The sequence below is a fragment of the Physella acuta genome, unplaced genomic scaffold, assembly GCF_028476545.2.
Source record: "Physella acuta isolate Inbredline_101_S28 unplaced genomic scaffold, ASM2847654v3 ptg001345l, whole genome shotgun sequence".
In the NCBI taxonomy this organism is placed as follows: domain Eukaryota; kingdom Metazoa; phylum Mollusca; class Gastropoda; family Physidae; genus Physella; species Physella acuta.
This window is the reverse complement of record NW_026732860.1, coordinates 167,949-194,700: the sequence shown is the minus strand read 5'-3', so window position 1 is coordinate 194,700 and position 26,752 is coordinate 167,949. Positions and strand designations below refer to the sequence as shown.

Here is a 26,752-nt window from a genome sequence, read left to right as displayed (position 1 = left end):
CTGCTTACATTCTTCTATCGAGACATATATGTCAACCACACATTTCCCCTTTGTATTACTTATTCTCTCCCAACGTCAGTGAGCGAGATCAGCCAAAAGCGTGAAATACCATGATTAATCTCTGACACAGTCCTTCTATTTGCCAAGTATCCTCCTTCCACATAAAGTTAACTCCAAATGTAATATAAACACAATATATCCGAAGTACAGTCTGTTACAGTCTCATATAATTTGTTTAAAATATTTTGTCAAAAAATCTGACTTCTCTTAGATATTTTAACAACAAAAAAATGTGTACTGGTATGTTAAGTGTTGGGGGGAGGGGGTTGCAAGGGTAGACACCTACTTACCTGATTTTTTTCTATATAAATTATATATTTTATACTTTGTTCGGCGAGAGGTACAATCTGTGGGGGAGGGGGGTGGGTGGTAGTGCCCAATACCTTACACCCCTCCCCAACCCCGATAGAGATTCCGTAAATGAACTCTAAAGCTGCATCATGTCTCAACCATTAAGAAATAAATACGATACTTTTTTCCTGATTTGTTTTGCCAAACCAAGACTTGTATTTTCTTTTATTTAAATCTCACAGAGCACGTGAGAGTGCGCTGTAATTAATTTGCTTTATCGCACAAAATAAAAACCGTTGGTAGACATCAAGAATGTAGCTAGTGAAATGTGGTGACATAAAATTGAACATTATTACCTTGTAACATATGGTAATATAAAGTTAGATACAAGTAGGATGTGACATATGGTGACATAAAGTTAGATACAAGTAGGATGTGACATATGGTGACATAAAGTTAGATACAAGTAGGATGTGACATATGGTGACAAAAAGTTAGATACAAGTAGGATGTGACATATGGTGACATAAAGTTAGATACAAGTAGGATGTGACATATGGTGACATAAAGTTATATACAAGTAGGATTTGACATATGGTGACATAAAGTTAGATACAAGTAGGATGTGACATATGGTGACATAAAGTTAGATACAAGTAGGATGTGACATATGGTGACATAAAGTTAGATACAAGTAGGATGTGACATATGGTGACATAAAGTTAGATACAAGTAGGATGTGACATATGGTGACATAAAGTTAGATACAAGTAGGATGTGACATATGGTGACATAAAGTTAGATACAAGTAGGATGTGACATATAGTGACATAAAGTTAGATACAAGTAGGATGTGACATATGGTGACATAAAGTTAGATACAAGTAGGATGTGACATATGGTGACATAAAGTTAGATACACGTAGGATGTGACATATGGTGACATAAAGTTAGATACAAGTAGGATGTGACATATGGTGACATAAAGTTAGATACAAGTAGGATGTGACATATGGTGACATAAAGTTAGATACAAGTAGGATGTGACATATTGTGACATAAAGTTTGACAGAAGTAGCTAGTGACATATGATATTAAGTTGGACATACGTAGCTAGTGGCCTATTGTGACATTAGCCTTGTTACTGGTCACAATAACGGTCTAGCGATCAGTACATAACTGAATCATATATTACAATTCTAGTACCTTTATATTTTTGAATACTGTATCATATTTACCGTGTTTTGAAGGACTAAAGTTACGTCAATACAAGTTAAAACTTTAATAATAATGAGACTTGTCCTTTTGAGATTTTAATGAGTGTTAGAATTCTTACATCTAATTAGTTGAGAAGATTAATAGTAGCGCTCCTTTTCTTAACATATTTAAATAAAACTTCAAATTATAGTTTGTTTTGGTTATACTGGGATTAGAGGTAAGTGAAAGTAGATGACTTAGAGATAAACACAATTATAAAAGGTGGATTTATACACTCACTATAAGCCTAATGCTATTTATGGTGTGTCTAAACATGAGATAAAAGAAGATAAAATCACATGTTGTGTGTATTGATTGGTATACGTATTCAAGAGTCGACCCGAACCTCAAACTCATTTCACAATATAAAGAATAATTAAAACAAAAGCAACTGAGACTGCTTGGCCATGTCACTAATGCTAACGACCATTTAAAAAAACAAAGCAGGGCAGAGTTCTGTGAAAAGAATCGGAGGAGGGAAGGTAAAGATAACATTGGATGGATGGATGGATGGCATCAAGGAATGGACTGGGCTACCCGGTGCTGAATTACTTAGGGCATAGAGAGAAAGAGTACACGGATTTATGAGAAAATCATCAATTGTTTCCCAAATGAACCCTGAAAGTTTAAGGTTCAACGATATTTAAAACATGTATGTGATTGTTCCCTAAATGAACCCTGAAAGTTTAACGTATAACGATTTTTGAAACATGTATGTGAATAATGTTTTAAATAACTAATTAAAGAAGACCCATGGTTTCATTTGCTAAAAGAATATCTTCAAACTGGTTGTTATAGAATAATGCTGTGAAACAAAGTACTCTTTTGATCGGCAATAAGTATGGAAGGAATAACAAAAGCTTTTAAAAATAATACGGAGCTGATAGAATATATTTAAAAAAATAACAAATGTTAGTTGTATTTAAGACGTTGTAAGATTTATAAAATACTTAGTTCTTGTAATGAAATGGGTCTTTGTATCAAAGTAATCAACCTATTGTATTACCTTGTACCGCGTAACCCGCTGTTTCATTTTATAAAAATATAAAATAACATCGTATTACTTGTTAACAAGCTACTTAATTGATTTGCTCGCAGTTAGACTGGTGAAATATTATCGATCAATTACTGCTGTTAACCAGCATCAGTGTTACGGTAAAACGGTTATACCGCCATTTTGCTTAGCCTACGACCTCGCCAGTTATACACATACTTATTGCCCCCTCCCCCTCTCTTTCTGTAAGTTATTTTAGCTCACATATCTTTGTTCATCTGTCGTAGCCTGACCAACACGTGTACACTTGACGCATTGTCCAGTCTGGCTAGAGGAACTATTCACGTGATACGAAAAGAACAGGTGTATTTAAGGGGGGACGAGGAACCTGAATAGTCTTACCCTTAACCACGTTTGACATGATTTCGCACACGGAGTTTAGGACCGTCGACCCCAATCCCACCTGCTTGGTTTTGTATCATTTACTTACTATACCTTTTTGTAACTCAATTTGTGTATTAATGCTCCCAAGTATTTCTAAAGTCTAATGCATTCTCATGTAGTATACTCTTGTAGTTAGCTTTGTGTTTATTAAGTAACTTAAAATTTTACACAGGCATTTCGTTGACCCGTGTTTGTTGGACTTGCTAATAAAGTTTACAGGCTGTAAACCCTTGCAAAGACAAGTGTTCATCAAACCTGACTTTTAAGATTGTTACGGCTTGCTGTTACTAAGTAATGAAGTTTACAGGCTGTAAACCCTTGCAACAACAAGTGTTCATCAAACCTGACTTTTAAGATTGTTACGGCTTGCTGTTACTAAGTAATGAAGTTTACAGGCTGTAAACCCTTGCAAAGACAAGTGTTTATCAAACCGGACTTTTAAGATTGTTACGGCTTGCTGTTACTAAGTAATGAAGTTTACAGGCTGTAAACCCTTGCAACGACAAGTGTTCATCAAACCTGATTTTTAAGATTGTTACGGCTTGCTGTTACTAAGTAATAACGTATACAGGCTGTAAACCCTTGCAAAGACAAGTGTTCACCAAACCTGACTTTTAAGATTGTTACGGCTTGCTGTTACTAAGTAATGAAGTTTACTGTCACTTAAAGAGCTTATCCTTCCTGTGACTTAGTTCACGTGGCAGTAGATTACTAAATATTTTACTATACACTTACTTTATTCCAGGTAAAGAAGTTGCTCAGATTCTTTTACCAGTTGAATCATATTATTTTCAGTATTACGGTACAATTATTCTTTTTTCAATGAGGTCTTAGAGTATTCATCATATACAAAACACAAACTAAAAATCATCTCAATGCAGTGTGTTGCAATGTTATAAATACACGCAGTGATTTGTAATTATACACTTCAGTAAGAGCGGAATTTCTTCCTAATCCGGGATTTTAGTCTTAAGGCTCAAATTGAAACAGGTGGCGTTAGAGTGTGTAATGGGATTTCTTTAGAACAAATTGTTTTACATGTTATATGTAAATCTTTGTAATAGTGTATACATTTAACAGCAGGGCTGCTAATGACTGTATTACGACAGGGGTGCTATCCATTGTGAGTGTAATCTATATACTACCATGTGTTTCCCACTTAATAAATTTTCGAACAATGATCAGTTTCTTCCATGCATCTCGTCTGGGGGGGGGGGACGACAAAAAAAAACGTTTACAGCCCTCCCCGCCCCGCCCCCCCCCCCAAAATCAAAATGGAATTTGTTTTTACCAGTGTTCTCCCCCTAGGACATTTTAGTCCGTCATCACCCTCCCTAACAAAACATATTAAGCCCCCCCCCCCCCCCCCGGGAAAAAATGACTTTAAGAAGCACAAATATTGCTCACCTAAAAATCTTTCCTCAATAACTAATTCCTGTTCTCCTGTTCCCAACTAAGCTACTAGACACTATAATCTGCTCCAGCCGACATCGATCACGTGATCAAACTGTATAAATTTCGGCTACATAGCTAAATCCGTTTTAAAGTCTACAGGCATACACAGGTGCAAGTAGTTCAGCTTTACAGAGGTAAGGAATATACAAATATATGCAAACACGTTTTTATATGCATTTTAGAAAATTAATTCAGTAAAATGTTGTTTTCCAAGTACTTATTTTATATAAATATATAAATATATATATATATATATATATATATATATATATATATATATATATATATATATATATATATATATATATATATATATATATATATATATATATATATATAATGTATTTTTACATATTTTTAAGATACGTACTGCATAGATACATTTTAAAAATAGATATTTCCTAATGTGTTGCTTATTACAGGATCAACATGAAGTCAATGATCGTAGTTCTCTGCTATACTTTTATAGCAGGTACCTTTTGTTCTCCTTACAGTTTATTTTACATGTGTTTGTCCTGGTATATATAAACTGTGTTAACTAGAACACTAGATGAGTTTTTAGCTGCCAATCTCCGTTTTAATCAAGCAGATACAATGGCAATTGTTTTTAAAGAATTTTTTTTTATCATAAACAATTACCATACTCTTAAGGTAAAAAATTTTTAAATGTTCTATTTAGCCTATATAGAGTAAAATTAATTACACTTTTATCAACACAGTAAATACATTTATTTATTTATGACTAATAAACCCGCATTCTGTTATCTTGTTTTCAGCAATGGCATCAAACAATGACGGCGATGGAGGAGAGCTATTTAAACGCGTTTTTCTGAAAAGGTTTTTGTCTGTAATTATAGTCTCGTCATAAATATAAATATGTATTAGTTAACTCATTTATTGGTATTTAACTAAGCGAAAAACGCAACAATTTATTTATAGTTTACGTAACGCGTTACAAGACTGCTATTGAACTTGACAGTCGACGTGGTGAAAAATGAAAAAAAAAAAGATTACAAAATTTGACAAGGTTTTTAAACTGTTACCCGAATCCGACAGGTCGCGATTAGACATCTGCCAACATGCGACAATAGACTGAAACTATTGTGTTTGTATTTTGTAGCCAACATGCGACAATAGACTGAAACTATTGTGTTTGTATTTTGTAGCCAACATGCGACAATAGACTGAAACTATTGTGTTTGTATTTTGTAGCCAGCATGCGACAATAGACTGAAACTATTGTGTTTGTATTTTGTAGAAAACACTTGAGAACAAATCCCTGTAGATAAAAGAAAATCCGAAATAGTTTCTGATATATTTTTATGTTGCTTGTTGCTTTATTACAGTAAACATCTCAAACCGCTCGATAAAAATTGTTATACCTGGAGTTTAATCTACTTTTTGAATGTATATATCAGATACACGCCCCCGTGCGTTGATAAACGAGAACCCTGCAACTTAAATGATGAACTCTACACATGCTGCAAAGGTTTGGTATGCGGGTAAGTTTTAGGCCTACGCTAATGACACCTTGTTAATGAAATGTATTGAAATTAGTCACAACATGTTTCATCTCGTATATTAATGACGTTTAATGCGACATGCCGTTTAATCTAGCTACTGACATGTTGTGAGTGATTTCATGTTGTAGATACGCAGCTAGTGTTATTTTATTACTCCTAAAGTATTGATTCATTGAGCGATACTAAAATCATTTATTTGAATCATCAAAAATTAGAAATATTAATGAACAGTCATATTGGTATGGAACATGCCGTCTACCAGCTTAGTTCAAAGATGAGCGGCTCTCTGTAGAAGAACCAAAGAAACGTTACTGCACAACAACATAGCAGCGTCAATAAAATAAAATACAAATGAATTCCTTGTTCGTTTTATTTATGAACTTGTAACCGTTGATAAATATTACTTAATGTGTTTTGTACAAACTCTGATTTTACAGTTGGTTTAATGTAACTAACTTTATACAATGAACTGCAAATCTATTATAGTCAATATAATTATAGAATTGGAAAACAAATTCGAAATCAATGTCAATATAGAAAAAAATAGTGGCAAGCATACGTGGTTAGATTTGTAAACTGCTATACAACGAAGCTTAATGTACATTTATAATTACAAAATAATATGAGCTGTGTAAGTATAATGTTATGAGGATTGAAAGCAAACATAATATAAAAAATAAACAAAAAGAAAATAGTATTAGCCTGCAAAAGCTACTTAACTAAAAAATACATTTAGGATTGAAGGGAGATAATACAAATAATTATGATTATAGCCAGTTGTATTTCTTTTCAGCTTTAGCACTCTTATAAACCATACTTTAAGATTTGATATTGTAGCTAGCCAAGTTTTAATTAAAAAAATATGATGTAGAAGTTGAAAATATAAATTTATTCTTGACTATAGCTAGTTGATTTGAATTACATTTTGATTGTTTACGTGATGCAACCATTTTGTGGGCTATTACCAACATCCGCTTGATCAGTAGGCGTGGTGAGAAGTTGTTGTAAGCATCCGATATAAGCTATGTGGCAAAAACTAAATGTTGGTATAAAAATCAAATATATGTGGTAATGGCTAGATGTTGGTGTGAATATCAGATATAAGTTGCAATGACTAGATGTTATTGTGAGCATCGGATATAGATGTGTCAGTATAAGTACCATCTAAAAGCAGCAATGGCAAGAATTTGGTGTAAGTACTAGATATATGTAACAATGGCTGGAATTTGGTGTAAGTACTAGATATATGTAACAATGGCTAGAATTTGGTGATACGTGTTGAAAATATCAAACAAAAATGTTTTGACTTTCAGAGTGTGTAGAACTTTTGCTACGAAACGTCAAACACTCGAAGTCTAGTGTGTAAGTTATACAAGCTTTTCATTACAATCTGTAGAGTTGGTTATTATTAATGATTGAAAACGAATATCGGCACGTAAGCTATACAAGCGTTTCATTACAATCTGTAGAGTTGATTGTTATTAATGATTGAAACCAAATATGGATACGTAAGCTATACAAGCGTTTCATTACAATCTATAGAGTTGGTTGCTATCAGTGAATGAAAATCGGCATGGCTCGCTGGGTCAGGGTTATAGAGGCAAGAACATTAATAACGACTCACGCCCAATTTTTTTTTAAATGAAGCGTAGTGGGTTTATTGAACCGTGGCCGTGTAACCGGGTACATTAAATCCTTTAATCTATATATATAACGAGCCGACCCGCGGCGTATCATACACCGCTATTTAGTTGTTTTATTTTCTACTTTTCAGTAATTCATAATTTGTGAATTCGGCAGTACCAATTCTGCCACTGAAAATATTTGCTTTAAAACTCTACCCCCCCCCCCCTTTCCCCCAACCCCTACCCTACCCCCCCTTCCCCCGTGAAAGCAGCCTCCTCTTAGTTACTTCCCCTAAGTTTAAAATCGTTTCAAACTAAATTATTTGCCCCTAAGAGCCGTCACTAAACCCGGCTCTATGATTATAAACATTTAGCGTGACCACAGCTCACCAGACAATGTGGTGGGTGGGGGCGGCTGGTATAAAATGTTTCATTTGCGTTACATTGTTAGCGACGGGCTCCGAAGAATATACGTGTGCATACAAGCAGTTATAAAAATCATATAAACCTGCATTGTAATAAAAACAATATACATTGCCTAAAACAACAAAACATATGTTACATGTTCATTTGATCTCGTTTGCTTAGCGCTTAATTCGTTTGGCTTAATCCAAATCCCGGATTAAATCAGCATCTGCACGCACCCTGCACGATAAGCAAAGTACAATAGGACATTTTATATTCATAAACATAAAGAAAAGTGATTGTTTTTACACCCAAAGCAATAAAACCCTTTTCAAATACGTGGCTGATGTAATCAAAATAATTTATAGAATTTCAACTCGAAGGTAGTTTTAATAGCGACGGATATAGATTTTAGGTATGTTACGCTGTGTGCTGAATTCTTGCGTTTATTCATCATTTTTACCCGTACCTAACCATGACGTAAGGGGAAGGAAAAAAAACGCCGGCATACAAGAGGATAGTGATGTCAGTAATATGCCTAACCGTCAGTCAGGTAACCAAAAGAGCTGAGTGGATTCAGGGGCGTGGCCTAGGCTTTTAACCCGAATATTTAAAATCGGGATCCAAGTCAGTAGAACGTTTGCTACCCAAGTCTTATAATTATCTGACACCAATGCGAATGGAGTGCTTATTGTTTTGATGTAGCTTTGTATTATTTTTTAAACATGGCATTTACAATGTTTATTACTTTAAACGCACGCAATCAAGTCAACTTTTTTTTTTATTTTACTGAAGATTGTTGTGTATATTTCACCCAAAGCGCATAAAAAACAATTGGAATAAGCTTGTCACCGCATTGCTGCTATCTGCAGATTCATCATTCACATCTTCTATGCTCGTGTCTGCGACATCGTCTTCTACTGCCTCTGTTTTCTGCAACAATAGATTTCTAAGTTTTTATAATATTCTTATAAATCAATTTTATTTTAAATGTGTTGATATCAAGCTATGGTACAAACCAATCGAATATTGTATTTTATACTTTAAATACCCGTTGTTGCATGTTTTTTAACGGAAAAATTCAGCTGTTAAGGAAAAACAACAAAAGTTCTTTTTCTTTGCTTTTTGTTTGTTTTGTAAAGTCGTATAGAATGTGTACATGGTTTACTGTTGAATAAAAATCGTATTGTGTAATTATAAAATAAAGTAGTCTGTAACCAAATCAAACGGCTACAGGTAATTGTGAATCATAAGTTATAAAATTTAAAAAAGGAATTATCAATGGAATACGTAATGCATTGATCATTTACGCTATGATTAAACATGTATATACACCCATGCGTTTCACCGCAATGGATTGCTCAAATAATTCAACAAATCAAATGATCAAAGATTATTTTATTTATCTTGTAAACGTCTATATGGAATATCCCAGAAATGAATAAACCTAGCCGAAACCTTCTCAGGATGTAAGCACGATAAGTAATCTTTAAGATAGCAATTGTGATATTGTATTAACTATGTGCATAAAACAGAAATGATTTTCAGTACGTTTTTATTTAAGTAGTTGACAGGTATTTTTCAACCGTTATAATAACAATACGAAACTAAATATTCTAACTATTTATCTCTGAACGTGATAAATTTTAAAGAAATCCTAGAATAGCCTAGAATTTAGCAGCTATGTGTTCTTGCATTTATAGTCATATGTTCAATATTCTCAGTTACATAATTAAAAAAAAATGTCACTTGTAAAGTTTTGAATATGAATGTATGAAATTTTAAAACTAAACGAAAGCTAACTATACATTATAATATTAAGAATTTTTTTTCTTTAATCGAAAAGGGAAGTATAACACTTTTTTAACACATCAAAGTTTAATGAAAATTAACTATACTACTGACCTCTGAAGCAGTGGCATCTTTCTTTAAGGAAGCAGTTATAGAATTTCGCTCATTCCTCTGTTGAACCGCGGGTGTCGATTGTATTTCGGGTAGGCAAACGACAAGAACGACAACACAGAGGATTGACATGGTGATCTTATGCATCTTCTGTAAAACAAAACAGAGCAGTCAAGTGTCAACTGTGACACATTAACCTCAAAAATCTCTGAAAATGCATGCATTTTTTCGATAATTAAATCGGTTTTATACTTATATATATATATATATATATATATATATATATATATATATATATATATATATATATATATATTACAATTACATTAAGTTGGTTATCGTATGTTATATATTTCTTGTTGAGTTTGAAATAAAGTAGGCCTATGTCCCCAGGAACATGAAAATTAACTTTATATAGGGACGGACTATTTTTATGTAAGGGAAAAATATTTTGATTGATCCAAAGTACGCAAATACAAAATCAATATTCATATTTTACGATAAGATAGCGAATCATGACTTTGGAGATTATGAAAAATCCATTACTTAACACACATTGTTGTTTATAGTTTAATTAATCCGGAGGTTATTCATCACTAGAGGTTCTCAAACTTCAATACCCCAAAACACACGCTATTCGTGTTTATTGAAATGTTTTCTTTTAGTGTTTACCCATATTTTAAATACGCTAATTCAAAATAATAGTTTATATATAAATAATGGCTGATTAGTTACTTTAATTGCTGGAAAATAAAATACGTATTTGGCCTTATTAATAGCTTCAAGTTGAACCACTTAGTTTTAGTTAAACTATATTATTTACCGTTCTCAGTTATTGCACAATACACAATGCCCGGTAAACCTTCGCCAGATAGTGTCATTTTAACTTTCAGCAGACTTAGTTAGGAGCTTAATACAATATGTCGGTTAAGCTAGAGTTAGCGTGCAGTTAAGTTAGTGAGTTCGCGTTTTAAGTAAGGTGAAGGGAAGTTCAATATATTAAAATGGTTGAATGCAGTGGCAAAGCTCATTTAATTTTAACGCATTAGAGTAGTTACAATGAGATTGTAACGATACATGGGATTCTTAACAGGGAAACGATTGTTACGATACATTGCTGATAGTTACATTGAGACTATATTTAGATTGCATAAAAGTAAATCTATATAGATAATTTTAGGTAACGTATGTACAAAAAAGGGGATGGTACTACATAAACAATAACATTTTCTGCTTTGTTGCATTAAACTGAATAAATAAACTTAGCAACGTAGATACTGAAACACGTATAGCTTGAAATAAATTTAAGTTTTTAGTTTTGTATCTTTGGATGTTCTCCAATCCACATGTTCTGAATATACAACATCTTCAAGGTTATATTCAGCATCTAGTGGTAAAAAAAATGTCAATTACGCGTGTGTCAGGTTATCTAATCCTATGTTACCATCTGTAGAAATGTACACGCGCTATGATAACAAGGAAGTATTAAGTGGCTACTGAAAAAATACCCCATTAATTATTTGCTTTAGTTCGCAAAATTTAGCAGCCATGATGGTATCTCTTAAGCTTGGATGATCTTCTAAATCAGATTATAAATCTACCAATAAAATGTGGTGCGAGGAAAATAGTTTCGTGGCCAAAACTTCCCAAGGTCGAAGTTAATGAGTAAAATTGTTACGTTATCTACAGTGTAAAAATGAAAAGCAATGTGTTTTTATGTTTGTGAATAAGTTTTTTTTTTAAATTTTGCTTATATTTATGTATTTTATACTATACCATCCTAAAAGCAATAAATATTTTGTCTGAGATTATTTGTCTTTGGTATCATTAGCCCTGATATATTTTGTTCTGATATCTCTTAAACATAAGATCATTTGTCTTGAAATCATTCGTCCTAAGATCTTTGTCTTGTGGTAATTGATTCATGAGACATTTTGTCGGGGATATTTTATCTGAGAACATTTGTCCTGAGATCATTTGTAATAGAACCATCGCAGCTTATAATGAACGAAATATTTATACAGTCGGATAACTTATCATTAACTACTCTTCCACCATCCACAGCAAGTTCATTGAGTTAGCGTCAAGCTCATTTATTCATGTCAGACATTTGTGTTCAACTAAAATCGATGATTTTATCACAAAGAGTTCATTCAGATTCAGCTTATCAAAAAGTATTTGCAATGTATGCTTTTCGAACAATAAAATTATTCCATTATTTACCTTCGACATTTCTGTTCTGGGAAATAAGATGTTTAAGTATTCTGCTTAACAGTTCGTCGACAGTAACTAGGGGGTTTTGTTAGTATTCGATTAAATAGAACATTGTAAATCTTTGACGACTGCCTATTAAAACAGCATCAGCTATGTTTGACTTTTCAAACACACACACACACCCCTAACACACACACACACACACACACATATATATATATATATATAAATATATATATATATATATATATATATATATATATATATATATATATATATATATATATATATATATATATATATATATAATCATCTTTTATCTTAACATTGCCTAAATATAAAAATATATTTAACAAATGTTACGCTTATTTGACTAAGGTGTCCAATTTAAATCACAAATTTGGTACTTGAATTTCTTGCAATATAAATTAAAACTGATCTAAAAATCGTACTTTATTCAAGAACATTTGCAATGACGTTCAAAGAATGATTGCAAAAGAAGTTATTACAGTCCTGTTATAGCGACTGGGCTGTTTTGTCATTTTGTTTATTTTAAACTTCTCTGGTGACTATAATTGTATCATCAATTTTATATAAATGATATGACAAACAATACAGGAAGAAAATAATGTAATATATATATTAAAAGCTATTTACATCAAATTATGTATTATCATTTAAATCATTCAAAATACTTTTTTAAAGTAAGAAAACTTCAAATAGTGTATAAAACTCTCCCGCTTTTATAATAAATAGGTCTACATTAAAGCGCATTTTTAATTATATATTATTTAATACACAATAATAAACTGTCTACGTTGCAAATATTTTAATATAAGTACAAATATCAAATGGGGCTAAATATATATCTTGTCTGTGGTCACCCAATTGATAGCATTGTATAAACTGAAACGACACTCCACAATTTGTAAAAGTTGTGTAAAATGTTCTCTGTATTTCTTTACATTACCAACGTGTGTTTGGGGTCAGGTAGTTTACTGAACGCAGCGCTTTACAAACCCGCCTGGGTGAGCTCTTTGATGCCACAAACTACTTTTCCAACACTAGCTGAAGGCGCTAACGATGGATCTGATGATACGAATATCTATAACAGACATTGTTCTCATTCAAATATTGATAACCCAGGATGGTGGATGGTGGATCTGAGAGGTCTCTACATGGTGGAGCAGATAGTTCTGGTCAACAGGTAAGGGTGTGAGTACTTATTACATTTCTTAAATACAAATAATACACTTTTATATTAAATTAAATATTTCTTTGTTTAATTTTCTTTTTACATTATTTTTCGCTTTTATTCAAAGTAAATGTCGATAAGATTGTTATAGGTTACTATTGTGATAATCTTTGATGTATCGAATATTTTGAGGTTGGATCCCAGGTTCATATACGCAGGGAAATTAAGACAACTTAAGCTCTCATGTGTACCGAATCACGTTATGGACATACACACACAAACATAATTAAACGGATGAACATAAACGAAAATGTTCTTACCGTACGAATAATATAGAGACGCATACTCACTGGGACAACCTTAAGACAACTCCAATCTTTAATAAATTGGTGAAAATAGAAGTGGTAAGCTCTACTTCACCTGGCCCTATGGCCTTCAGGTTCGAATAGTTACTTTAAATGTGTGTGGCTATAGATATACACATATATATAAATATATATGGATGAATATAAACGAAAATGTTCTCACCGTACGAACAATATAGAGGACGGATATTCTCAAAACAACGTCAACAATGAACAAAAATAATGGAAAAAAATGTTATTTTATTTGGATGAACGTTTTCTCTATCGACATAACATAATCTTCTCTCGTCAGAGGTGACGATCTAGCATCAGCAAAACGAACACACAACTTTACTTTCGACGTGTTTCAAACTGACCCACGGCTATCACGTGATTTCCCTATCGCACCTGGTCAGGTGTGTTACAAAAGGCTGGAATATGTAGGACAAGAAGAGACGCTCACACAGAACTGTACTACACCAATCTTGGGAAGATTCGTCAGATTTATAAGGTTCGTTGCAATTAGTTTGCTTTAATTTGTTTATAATAGGTTTAATGAATTTATTTGTTCTAGTTATATATAAATACAAATTTAAGACATTTCTAAATATATATTAAGATATGTTTATTATTTTAAACAAACCACACGTACTTATATTATAAATATTAGTAGTACAAGAAGGCATTTTAAAATATACAGTGTAGGCCTATATTCCGATATAATACAAGCGTTGTGTGATAATTAGTGTGAATGGTCTTCATAACGCAGTTTAACACAAACGATAGAATACACACATTACAAATAGCAGTTTATTATATAAAAGGAACACATTATTATAATCTTTAAATTACTGGGAACCATTCTAAAATTGTTGGTATTGTAATTTAGGCGTGCTAGCTTGTTTAAGAGATGAGCAGTTTAGTAAAGACATGTTTCCCAAGCGTTGAATTGACAGATAGGTGGTTATTGGTTTAAAAAAAAACAGGAAATGGTAAATTAACTGGCAATTACTTGAAGGTAAAGATAAAAAAAATCATTTATCAGCTTTATATTTGCACGGTACAATTGCAGCAATTTAAATTAATTATAATTACTAGAAACACTCGATGGATATGATATTTAGAGTGAAATATACATATAAATTATTTTCTTTCAGATACACGCTCGAAGCTCTAAATTTTTGTGAGATAAAAGTCATGGTCAGCTCTGCAGCCTACAAGGAAAACACATTTTTTGCTAGAGCCAACTATTTCCTGCAAGTGCCCCCAATCTTTGTAACCTACACCCCTGACCCCCTGACCTGCACCTCCCTGTGTGTACAACGTCGTGACAGTGAGACGTGTACAGCTGTCAACTGGGTTAGGACCACGACAGAATGTCAGCTGTTAAACGTCAACCCAAGACGTGTTATTTCACTGTCTCCAAACTCTAGCACTGTCTTTTATATAGAAACTTAAGTGGTGCTAGGAGCATTCACACAAAACCACTTGCCGAAACTTAGTTTTTAACGTTTTAGAAAAGCATTTTCTTAATATTGACTTTTTTTTTTAAAAATGCGATTGTATGTATAAACAGTTTGTAGTTTTAGTTTTCGATTTTTTAAATTAAAAAAATTACAATTGTTTTAAAATAACAAACACCGTGGATTCTTTACAATACCCTTTGTATTAGAATAAGGGCAAGATAAAGATGATACCAAAAACAAAACAGCTTTAAAATATATTGTGATCAATATGCTTAAATTTAAATATTTATGTGTGGTTATTTTTTTTTTTATTTTTTAATTAATATTAATAATTTTAATTAATATTTTTAAATATTTTTTTTAGAATTGGCATAATCAAAACGTGTAGTGTTGTAGTGAGTTAGATACCATTTAAATTTGATCATTTGATTTCTTTAGTGTCCTTTATTATAACTATAACTCCATTGTAATACTACCATTTACTTATCTGGTGTATTTTTATAATGATTTTTGCATTTTGCAGATAGAACCCCCGCCCCCCCCCCCCCCCCACATACACACACAATAAACTCATGCCTGAAGAAACTAAATTTTTAGTTTATATAGAAACTGTATATATTTTTCCACGTTTTGCACTATTACTTTAGCCCTCATTTTATTTGGTGCGTTGTCGTCATACCACCCTCCAACCTTCACCCCCCCCCCCCCCCCCAGAAATTTTCAAGTGCCCTCCATAGAAAAAAAAGTCTGACTGAGATTAAGTTTGTTACTAAACATAATCTTAAATGAAAACACTCACACAATAACTATACACAAGTGTATCAGATACAATACATTAAAACAACTATAGCAGACTAGGCGTAGTTTGAATAATTCAGCGCATAGGATCGCTTCTGTAGAAGTATAAAAACTGGAATACATTTTGTTCCAGGGACTGTAACCCAATCTCACTAATACGTTTTATAAATATCAAAGGCAACATGGATCTCGAAAACTACAGCACACATTATATACTATATATCAAAATGACAAGAGACAACTTGGATTTATAAAATATCGGAATAGTTGTATTTCATATATAATATATCATCCAACTGTATATGATCAAACCAGTGTTAAGCTGGCAACATGCAATATAAAATAAGGTTAAACTTATCTACTAGAGCTAGACAGTTTTCATGTTAACAATCAGTAACTGCTTGTTAAACACCACTTTTCAGTTGGTAATCGATATAAAACAGCAAATAAAAAACTTTCGTAAACCTTGAACTGCGTGGGTTTTAAATATTAACTACCTCGCAATCTACACACAAGAGAGAAGTCTATGGAGACAAAAAAGCTTGCTCATTTATTGAAAGCTGACGTTTTATGGAAACTAAAATCGATGATGAAAGAAACAAAAATCCTTTCAAGTCGCCTGATCTGGTATATGTCATTAATTATAGACGCATTTGATTATTCGATTTCTTACCATTACAACTACACACATTAAGTAACAAATTATAGGGTAAACTCTTTCAAGCCTAATATGTAATTGATTTTATTAACCACTTATGGGAAAATCAACCTCGAATAAAGTGGCAATAGTAACACATGTAAATAAAAGTTCAAACGGGACGTTGATATAGTTGACTTACATTAGTTACCGATCTTTTTTAACCATGGCGGCTATGGAATTAATCTATCGATATGAATATTTATAAAGCAATGTATGTGTTTGTTTCTTTGTCTGTTTGTCTTTTCGCACAACTATACTTTGATCCAATCGCAAGGAAACTTTGGGAAGTCGTTGAGAATACTCCTGGGAAAGTTTCTGTGAAAAAAAAAATTCAAATTCACAGGGGTGGCGCACTGTTCATCCGAGTGCCCTAAAACTTTGGCAAGTTGATGAGAATACTCTCGAAGAGTTTTCTGCGGAAAAAAAAAATGAAAAATGTTATGGGCGCCGAGAGTTCTATCTAAACACATGGTATCCATTACTTGGGCGTCCTCCATAGCGGGTAAGGACTACCACTATATTCAGCGTTAAAGATTCAATCGGCGCAGCCGCCGGCTCCCCAGCTATTGCGTGACCCGAAGCGCCCCGGGCTCCAATGGGAGTACCATGATGCATACGTTCGTTAAAATAATCAGCACTTTAAAAAAAAACATTTTAAATCAAAATCTATAAAATGTGTCATTAGTTTAAGGTCTTTATTTTTAAACATGAGTAGCACTACATATGCTATAGTCAACGTGTGGGGTTTAGTAAAAAACAAAATGTAAAGGCCTGTTTTTTTAATTTTGAGAATTTAAATTTTGCTAATTTATTTTAGGCAAACAAAACTCGATCACATACACAAAATAGAATAGAAAAAATAAAATTCTCAATATTTGCAAAGATAAAATTGTATTCACAATTACTATCATCTTCATACTGATTAGCTTAAATTTATTGTGGGGAAAAAAAGGAAAAAATATTAACATTTTAAAATTTGTTATTCAATGGTTTTCCTCGACTTTAAGATTTAAGTTGCTAGTGTTTATTTTAACTTTTTTTTTAAGTATGTAAAAATGTGTGCTATCATTCTAACGTTTCATTTAACGTATATCAATACATCGTTAACTAAAATGCTCTAAATGTCTCAAGTGTGATATATTAACATAAAATGCATCAAAACTTACACCATAATTATAATGAATAAGGTAAATGACCTCTACAGTATGTTAGAGTAACAACACCAATATAAATCAAAGTTAGATTACTTTTAATTATGTTGTTAATCATTTTTAAATCATAATATCTGAATGAATTATAAGCAAGATTTTAATAAGATTGGAAATCAAATGCACATACACATGCCTTTGTTCTTAATATGTAAGACGAATTTAAATAATGTTGTACTGAGCAATTATATTAAAACAAAAAATGAATTATCGTGTAGTAAAAAGAATTTCTTTTCAAATAGTAATAGGTATTACCCGAAACTAAAAAAATACTCATCAGTATCTATTGTTTGCTTTTTTAAGTAAAACATAAATTTCATCTTAATTTTAAATCTTAAATGGGGCAAATTATCACTGAAATTTGTGGTCACCTTCATTTAATTCCAATAAAACGGAGTGGCAACATTTCGTAACGGCCTCAGAGTTTAGCTATGTCATTGAATAAAATGGCGTCCGTGTTATTAGTTTGTATCCTTTACTTCACAAACCTGTCTTTAGTGGCTGGGGATCTCCTGAACGTGGCACTTTATAAGCCAGCTTATCTAAGCTCTGTATTTTCTAGCATTGAATGGAAAGCTGATTGTGCTAATGATGGATTCGATGATACACAAGCATCTAGTGGACACTGTGCCCATTCAGCCACAGATAACCCAGGGTGGTGGATGGTGGATCTGAGAGGCCTCTACATGGTGGAGCAGATAGTTTTGGTCAACAGGTTAGTTATTGTAACAACATGTATTCTTTGTTGTTGTGGGTTTCATACAGGAACACGAGCAACAGTGGCAACTTGAAATGACAACTTTATTTACACTATGTACAGATAAATCCGTGGTACATCCATATTTGAAGATCAACTGATATAGGTACAAATAATAATCACGACTCCAAGTCATGGAGACATCTTACATTCACTGCCATCGTTCCAGTCCCAAGTCCTAGCACACAACACCCGTTCACCTTTCGCTCTCCCTTTTATTCACTACTTTCTCTCCCCTTACGTCAATGAGCGATCTCACCCAAAACACGGAAAAACACATGACGATCGCTCAGACAGTCCTTCCGCTAGCCAGGTACTCTTCATTCATGCAAAACACAATATAATAAAGATACATAATAATACAGTCTGTGACACGTCCCCCCTTCGAATAAAATTTTGTGTAACAAAATTTATAAATACAATATTAGTAGGGCAGGATCATGTGCCAGACAACAAAATTTATAAATACAGTATTGGTAGGGCAGGATCATGTGCCAGACAACAAAAAATTGTGTACAACTCAAAGTAGAGTAAAATATATTCATTTTAGACTAAGCACTCGTAGTCATAAATTTATAGTGCATACAAATACAACAGTATGTAGTGACTATATCAGTGATAATTAAAATATGTCAGTGTTTTTAACAAAAACTTTAAATGTACAAGCATTATGTGTAATATATTCAAATATGAGAAAGAAAAACATTTCAATTACCCAGTAATTGTAGTATAAACAAGACAAATGGGTGTAATAAATTACCAAACCAGTCTGGTACATGACTTAATTACCAAAACATAATACATAGTTGAAATTATCAAAGACTTAATTCAACTCATAATTTAAATAACTATATCCTATGTAGTAAAAACAAAGACTTCCTTATCATCAAGGTATGTTATTACCACGCATGAGTAATATACTTTGTTGTCTCCCCTAGTCGACCCATTTCAGCCATATCTAGGTCACAACACAACAACATTGCCTTTCACAGGTATGACTAACACACAATTCATCATTGAGACTTCCGTCTTATTGTTATGCGGAATAATAGTCTCTAACTTTTACTTGATTTACTTTATTCACTGTTAATTAATAGTATAGAATAGGTTTAACATAATACAGTTTACATTCTTTAGATATAGTACACAATTTATGTTTACTCAAACACATTATTTGATATTTATATATTACAGTTACAGACTGTATAATATTAATAAACTGTCAATTGATAATTTATCTTAGCATCCTCTATAGCATGAGTAATCGTTCTCGTGCAGTTGACGATGACCTGTATGCCATCTCTCCCTCAAATTGTATGTGTATCTTTTAGCTTTGTTACCATAATTATTTCCTAGAATTCGTGTAACTTGTGTTACTTCATTTGTTTTAATAATCTCTTCTGGTTTCTGAACAACGTCAGTTGTTATCTTGCTTTGTGTACGTTCGTTTGGTTCATCAACCAACTCAATATAAATATTATGGCATTGCTTTGGCCTCTCATAATATGTGTTGCGTCGGTAACTTCCATTAGTATACCTATTCACACTTTTGTTATTCTGATTTGAACTTGATACATTATTCCTTAAATTACTGTATTTCTCACATGACTTTCTGTGTACATAATTGTTTCTTCTCTGATTTGCCAACCTATGCCAACATTGATTTTGGTAATGACCTGTTTTTCCGCAGTAAAAACATCTAGATTTTGGCTTCTTATAAACATGGTGACTGTATTCATAGTTTGCTAAATTTCTTTTTCTTTCATTCTGTGCATTAATGACATTAATGACATTCTTATTAACATGGTGACTGTATTCAAAGTTTGCTACATTTCTTTTACTTTCATTCTGTGCATTTTTATTAACATTGTAGTTTGTAGATATTTTTTCATCTTTCTTAACTTCCTTGTGCTTCTTTATTGATTCTAGTTCACACATAAATTTCTGGGTTAATTTCTCCATTTCTTTGTTAAATTTATCCTTGAGTTCTAGTATATCTTCTTTAAAGTTTGACTCCAATTTTTGAAGTAAATCTTCAATAGGTACGTTCTCTTCATTGTGGCTTATTAAGTTCACTGATTCATTAATCATCATTAGTTTATCATGATTCCTGCCATTCTCCGATGGACTTATTAAATCATCACTGCCATTGACTGATGGGCTTATTAAATCATTTTGACTGCCATTCTCTGATGGACTTGTGATACAACTTTCAATAATATTCTCGTGTACCTGCGTATCATTTAATAAAGAGTCAATCTTAAGACATTCTAATGTATCTGTCACCTTTAAATCCTTATTAAGTTCACCCTCTGTTTTATCCTTGGGTTTCAATTCTTCCTGGACTATGTTACTCTGTTCTTCATTCCAAAGGTTGCCAATATTTACTTCTTCAAGTTCTGCCTGTTGACTTTCTAATTTAGGTTCATGTGTGTATGTAGCATCTCTTAATCTATCACGCATTATTTCTATCTCATCATCTAATTCTCTAATTACTTCTTCATGAACTAGTCGGGGTTGTTCTGTTTCTTTGTCCAATGCTTCTTTTTCTTCTTCTCTGTCTTGTTCAAGTCGATTGGTTGCCCAGGCTATCTTCTTCTTCATCTTCTTAATGCCTAGATCCCTCGCCATTTCCATATATTCTTCTAGTCTCGACATCTTAACCATCGGAATGTCGAGCTCCTTCATTAGCTCTTTATAATATGTACGACTTGACATTTTGATATATATTCTATTTATGACATAAAATATAAATTCATAAATTCATTAGTTGACAATAGATAAATGTTAATTAATTTACAATACCCTTTCTTGTATTCTGGCTTTGTTCAGTTGATTAGAGACATCTAGTAATCCAAGAAAAGTTCATAGTACATATATAGTACAAAAATAGTTCACTTTGTTGATTCCAAAAAGTTAAAAAAATTCAAAATAGTTCTAGTAGCCTGTTACAGAGTAGAAATTTGTCCAGTTTTAGATAAGACATCTTTAGGAACAGTTTAGGAACAGTTACAAAAATAAACTTGATCTGCTAAATCCAAACAGTAGAAAAACTTGAACAGCTAATCCATATAGAAAAAACTTGAACAGCTAAATCCAAACAGTAGAAAAGAAACACTAAGACTTGATCGGCTAAATCCAAACAGAAAAAACACACAGACGATATTTACTCGACATTGGTGAGACAATATCGAAATAAGGTGATAAAAATTATCACGTTGATGACTTGACTTGAACAAAACGTCTGACTTGACTACAGCAACCCTTCTGACTTGAGTGTAGATAGATGACTTTCAAGAACTTGACGTACTTGGTAAACAGTGGAAGACCACAGACTGTAATATCTCCATTTCTGACATATGTAGCACCAATTCTTCAACCACTTGTGACATCATAAGTAACAGTAATACAATGTAGCAACATCACTTTATTGCCTCCACTTCTGACACCATATGTAACAACATGTATTCTTTGTTGTTGTGGGTTTCATACAGGAACACGAGCAACAGTGGCAACTTGAAATGACAACTTTATTTACACTATGTACAGATAAATCCGTGGTACATCCATATTTGAAGATCAACTGATATAGGTACAAATAATAATCACGACTCCAAGTCATGGAGACATCTTACATTCACTGCCATCGTTCCAGTCCCAAGTCCTAGCACACAACACCCGTTCACCTTTCGCTCTCCCTTTTATTCACTACTTTCTCTCCCCTTACGTCAATGAGCGATCTCACCCAAAACACGGAAAAACACATGACGATCGCTCAGACAGTCCTTCCGCTAGCCAGGTACTCTTCATTCATGCAAAACACAATATAATAAAGATACATAATAATACAGTCTGTGACAGTTATGTTTATTAAACACTTTTTCAAACAGAAAGTATATAAAATAGATAGCATTCGTGTGTGTCAGGCGGGACGGATTTGTAGGTTTGTTAATTCCTTCTTGTTATGTCTCTCTCTCTCCCTCTCTCTCTTTATCTCTCTCTTTTGTGCACCCTCCAATCTACATATTTTAGCCATCTGGACAATATCATTTTAATGTAGGTCATTATGTTGCCTATTTAGAAAATAGGTTATGGCGTAGTTGTATTGTAGAGCATTACGACTGCTAACCCTAAAAGAGCAAGTATGAATTCAGGGTTCGTTTCCGTAGAACGTCCCTGATTCCACCCAGTTCTCATGGTTACCTGACTAAGATTAGAGAAAGTTAAGGCGGCTTAGCATAGTACTGACCACACGATGTCAGAAACAGGTGAATTCCACTCCATCTGTTCCGTGGATCGTCAAATTTAGAAAATCCACCCTTAATTTCAACAAGTTAAATTTTAACTAACGTTTTAATTTTAAATACCAAAGTATGTTACATGTGGAAGTTGTCTCATTTTCAAATGCAATGTGCAAGGTAGTAGTACCTAATTAATAGTACTTTTTGTTTCCTTGATTACAAATGAGAATGGTTTATTGTTATATTAATTTATCTCAGTCACCAACAATTTTCTTTGCACAGAGGGGACGACATAGAAACAGCAAAAAGAACACAAAATTTTACTTTCGACGTGTTTCAAACTGACCCACGGCTATCACGTGACTTCCCTATGACACCTGGTCAGGTGTGTTACAAAAGACTGGAATATGTAGGACAAGGAGAGACGCTTACACAGAACTGCACGACACCCATCTTGGGGAGATTCGTCCGATTTATACGGTAATTTTAGATAACTAAAGACAAGAACAATCGACGGTGATAGACACACGTTTCTAGTACTCGCTAAACTTTAACAGAAAATAGAAATACGTTTAATGGTGTATAGATAAAAGCATGTTCCCAAAACAAAACAGGTGTATTTAACGTATTGTTCAAGAAGAATTACCATGTTATATCAGAGGCGTAGCGACCCCTCCCGGCGCCCGGGGACAAACTTTCGATTTGCGCCCCCTCCCCTCGAACTTTTCATTTGCACCCCCCCCCCCCTCAAACTTTCGATTTGCACCCCCACCTCGAACTTTTCATTTGCACCCCCCCTCAAACTTTCAATTTGGCACCCCCCTAAGGTCGGCGCCCAGGGACATATGTCCCCCCCCCCCGCCCCCCTCGCTACGCCTCTGTGGTATATTGATTAGTTATTATTGTCCGTATTGGTATTTCTAAAATAAAATTTAAAACCACTTTTTTTTGTTATAACAATCTCTGTACGGAATCTGGAGAAAAAATTCATTTCTAATTTACTCAGTTGAAAATGTTTAGTCAAATGTTTATTATTTTCACTTGCATTAATTTAGCTGAAATATTGAAATTTCGCATTTATTTGCTGAAACAATAGATTTTATTATTCAGATTCTTAAATTGGCAGATGTTATAGGTGGTATGTCCTATAGAATGTATTAAATCATAATATCATGAGAATATAGTACACTATTTCCAAAAGGCGATTGCACTAAAATATAAATATTAGATTAAACATAAAAATACAGTAAATATAATGTGTTTCATGGAATGTTAAAAATTTAAATATGCGCACCGAAAGTAATTATGATATATAAATGTAAATATTTGCGTTTATAATAACGCTAGTATTACATCTAAATGTCTCGAATATTAGTATGTAAGAGTAAGGGAGTGGTATTTCCTATTTAATCGGACCGCAGAAGTTTTTAAATTAACTTTTTTTCAGTACTTAATTTACTTAAAAAATTAAAATAGAGTAAAAAAAAAAGTAGAGTAAAAATAAAGCGGGAGTGTTCTCCCTTAAAATTTCTGGTAATTTTTTTTACAGCCTAATTGTGAGGGGAGTGCCACTTCCGCTGCAATCGGACAATAGAAATGTTTTTATTACTTGTGTTACTTAATCTTTAGAATCGAATTCGCGTAGAAAAATCAATTGCGCACCAAATAAACTCAAAATGCATGAGCGCAATATTATTACTTTATAAATCAAACATTGAATACTTTTTTGAGAAATCATAAATAGCCTAAAGTAATACTTCTGGTAATCAGAAATCACGCATCATTTGACAACAACCAGTGAATGAGATCATATACCTATGTAGGAAATTTCGTCCAGCTAACTGAAACGATACTCAGGTGATCTTTATTTAGAATCCAGGAATAGCGTAAACTTTCTCTTCCGCATAACGGAGGTCACTCAACATTTAAAGTGATCCAAATATAAGACCTTATACTTATTTGTTAAAGTTATCTTGTTCCCACAGAAATAAAAAGAGTTAAGTACCATTAACATTTACCGGAAATCGTTCAAAAATAGACAGAAACATACGCATACAATGTTATACTTATGTGAAACTTCGGAAGTTTTTGAAAGTAGAGTATGTAGCCTACCAATTATACTTATAATTGCTAAAAATTTGACAGAAACTACACATTATGTATAAGACTTATGTTTGAAATTTCGTAAACATAAATGAAACGAAACCCAAGTTATCGTGTTTACGGACACATACAGACGGACAGGATTGCGAAATAAAATTTTTCGAGTGCGGATGGTTGTGATTGTTGTCAAAATCTCGATTTTAAATTTTTGCACGATGATAATAAATCCTTCATAAGGCCGAATAAAGTAAAAAAAAAGTATACCATCGTACATTTAAAAAAAAATAAAACTGCCTGTAATTATGTTATCGTAAAGTGGTGGTGTAGTTGACCAGTGTTTCTTCCAGACTTTTTTCTCGAGGGGTTGGGGGGGCGGTAGACTTTCTTCGGGGGGGGGGGGGGCGGACACTGTTAAAAGTATATATTTTCTATATAAATTATACAAATTTCATTTCGTTCGGGGGTGGGGGGGGGGGGAGGCGGTAGAATTTTTCGGGGGGGGGGGGGGCTTACCCTCCGAAGAGATGCCTGGAAGAAACTCTGTAGTTGACTGCAGTGAGGTAAAATAGTCGGGTGATAATTGAGGAAAGACAGGTTATAGCCCTTTACGATCTACAATAAACTGGGAAATAAACTCTTAGCTATTTAGAAATGTATTAGTAAAGGGACATACCATCAAAACACTATGGACTATTCCCCTTAAAGCTATTATGACCTATCTAACCTATAGGTTTAAAATACAATAGTGTGTATATAACTACAATAAAATTAAAACAATACTTAATCCCACTTCCATACAATAAGCTTATCCCAGTTATAACAGTGACCAAAGGAAAATCAAAGACGTTCAGTAAGAAAAAGAACGAATACAAATACACTGGTAGTCAACAGCTGAAAAATATTTAACGAATGCCAATTTTTTATGATAAAACCTTAGCGTTATTAAGTAGTTCTCACGTTGCAAATCTAAAGTACATTAATTGCTTATTTAATTTTATAAATTTAATTCACAGATACACTCTCAACACTTTGAATATTTGTGAGATAAAAGTCTTGGCCAGCTCTAACATCTACATGGTTAACAATTTTTTGATAAAAGATAAAAATTTCCTGCAAGAACCCCCAATCTTTATAACCTACACCCCTAACCCCCTGACCTGCACCTCCCTGTGTGTACAACGTCGTGACAGTGACACGTGTACAGCTGTCAACTGGGTTAGGACCACGACAGAATGTCAGCTGTTAAAAGTCAACTGGCGAAAACAATTAACTCAACTGTCTTGGAACTCCAGTGCCGTATTTTACATTGAGGCCTAGTTGAGCTAGGACATTGGCTGAATGCCCATAATCCGGACTCGTTTTTCTGTTGCATTCTTTCCTTAAAAATTACAATATTTCTTTAATAATTTGCAGTTACCTTCTACTACTTAGGTCTATTCACTATAAAGTTCTTGTTAATAGTATATTTAAAAAGGGTTTTAAAAAGATACCTTTTATCTCCAATGGCAGTGAATTCTAGATCAATAACTCATGTTAGACTTTTGAAGACATGACTGCATGGCTTGAACAAACGCCACTCTCACTAAATTATACATTAAACTTGTATAATGTTGCGTCTTACTACTAATCGATTACCAATGGTTTAGTGCGAACGGTTGTAAAGCAGGTATTGTGTGTCTGTTAAAACAATGTTCTTTATTTTACTTTACCATCTGTATTAGATGTCGTCAATTTTTTATTTGTCTTTTAAACGAAATGTAAATTGATTTT

General features: G+C 33.1%; 1 protein-coding gene and 1 long non-coding RNA gene across 2 annotated transcripts in view; both read right to left on the bottom strand.

Annotated features, from left to right (window-relative positions):
- The window catches only part of LOC131958613 (uncharacterized), a 265,579-nt gene that overhangs the window by 73,489 nt on the left and 165,338 nt on the right, over window positions 1-26,752 (bottom strand). The window lies entirely within an intron of this gene.
- Window positions 8,856-10,335, bottom strand: LOC131958615 (uncharacterized). The gene is made up of 3 exons (XR_009389254.1): window positions 10,282-10,335; window positions 9,960-10,106; window positions 8,856-8,987 (listed from the first exon to the last, which is right to left on the bottom strand). It is a non-coding gene; the product is annotated as an uncharacterized LOC131958615 (long non-coding RNA).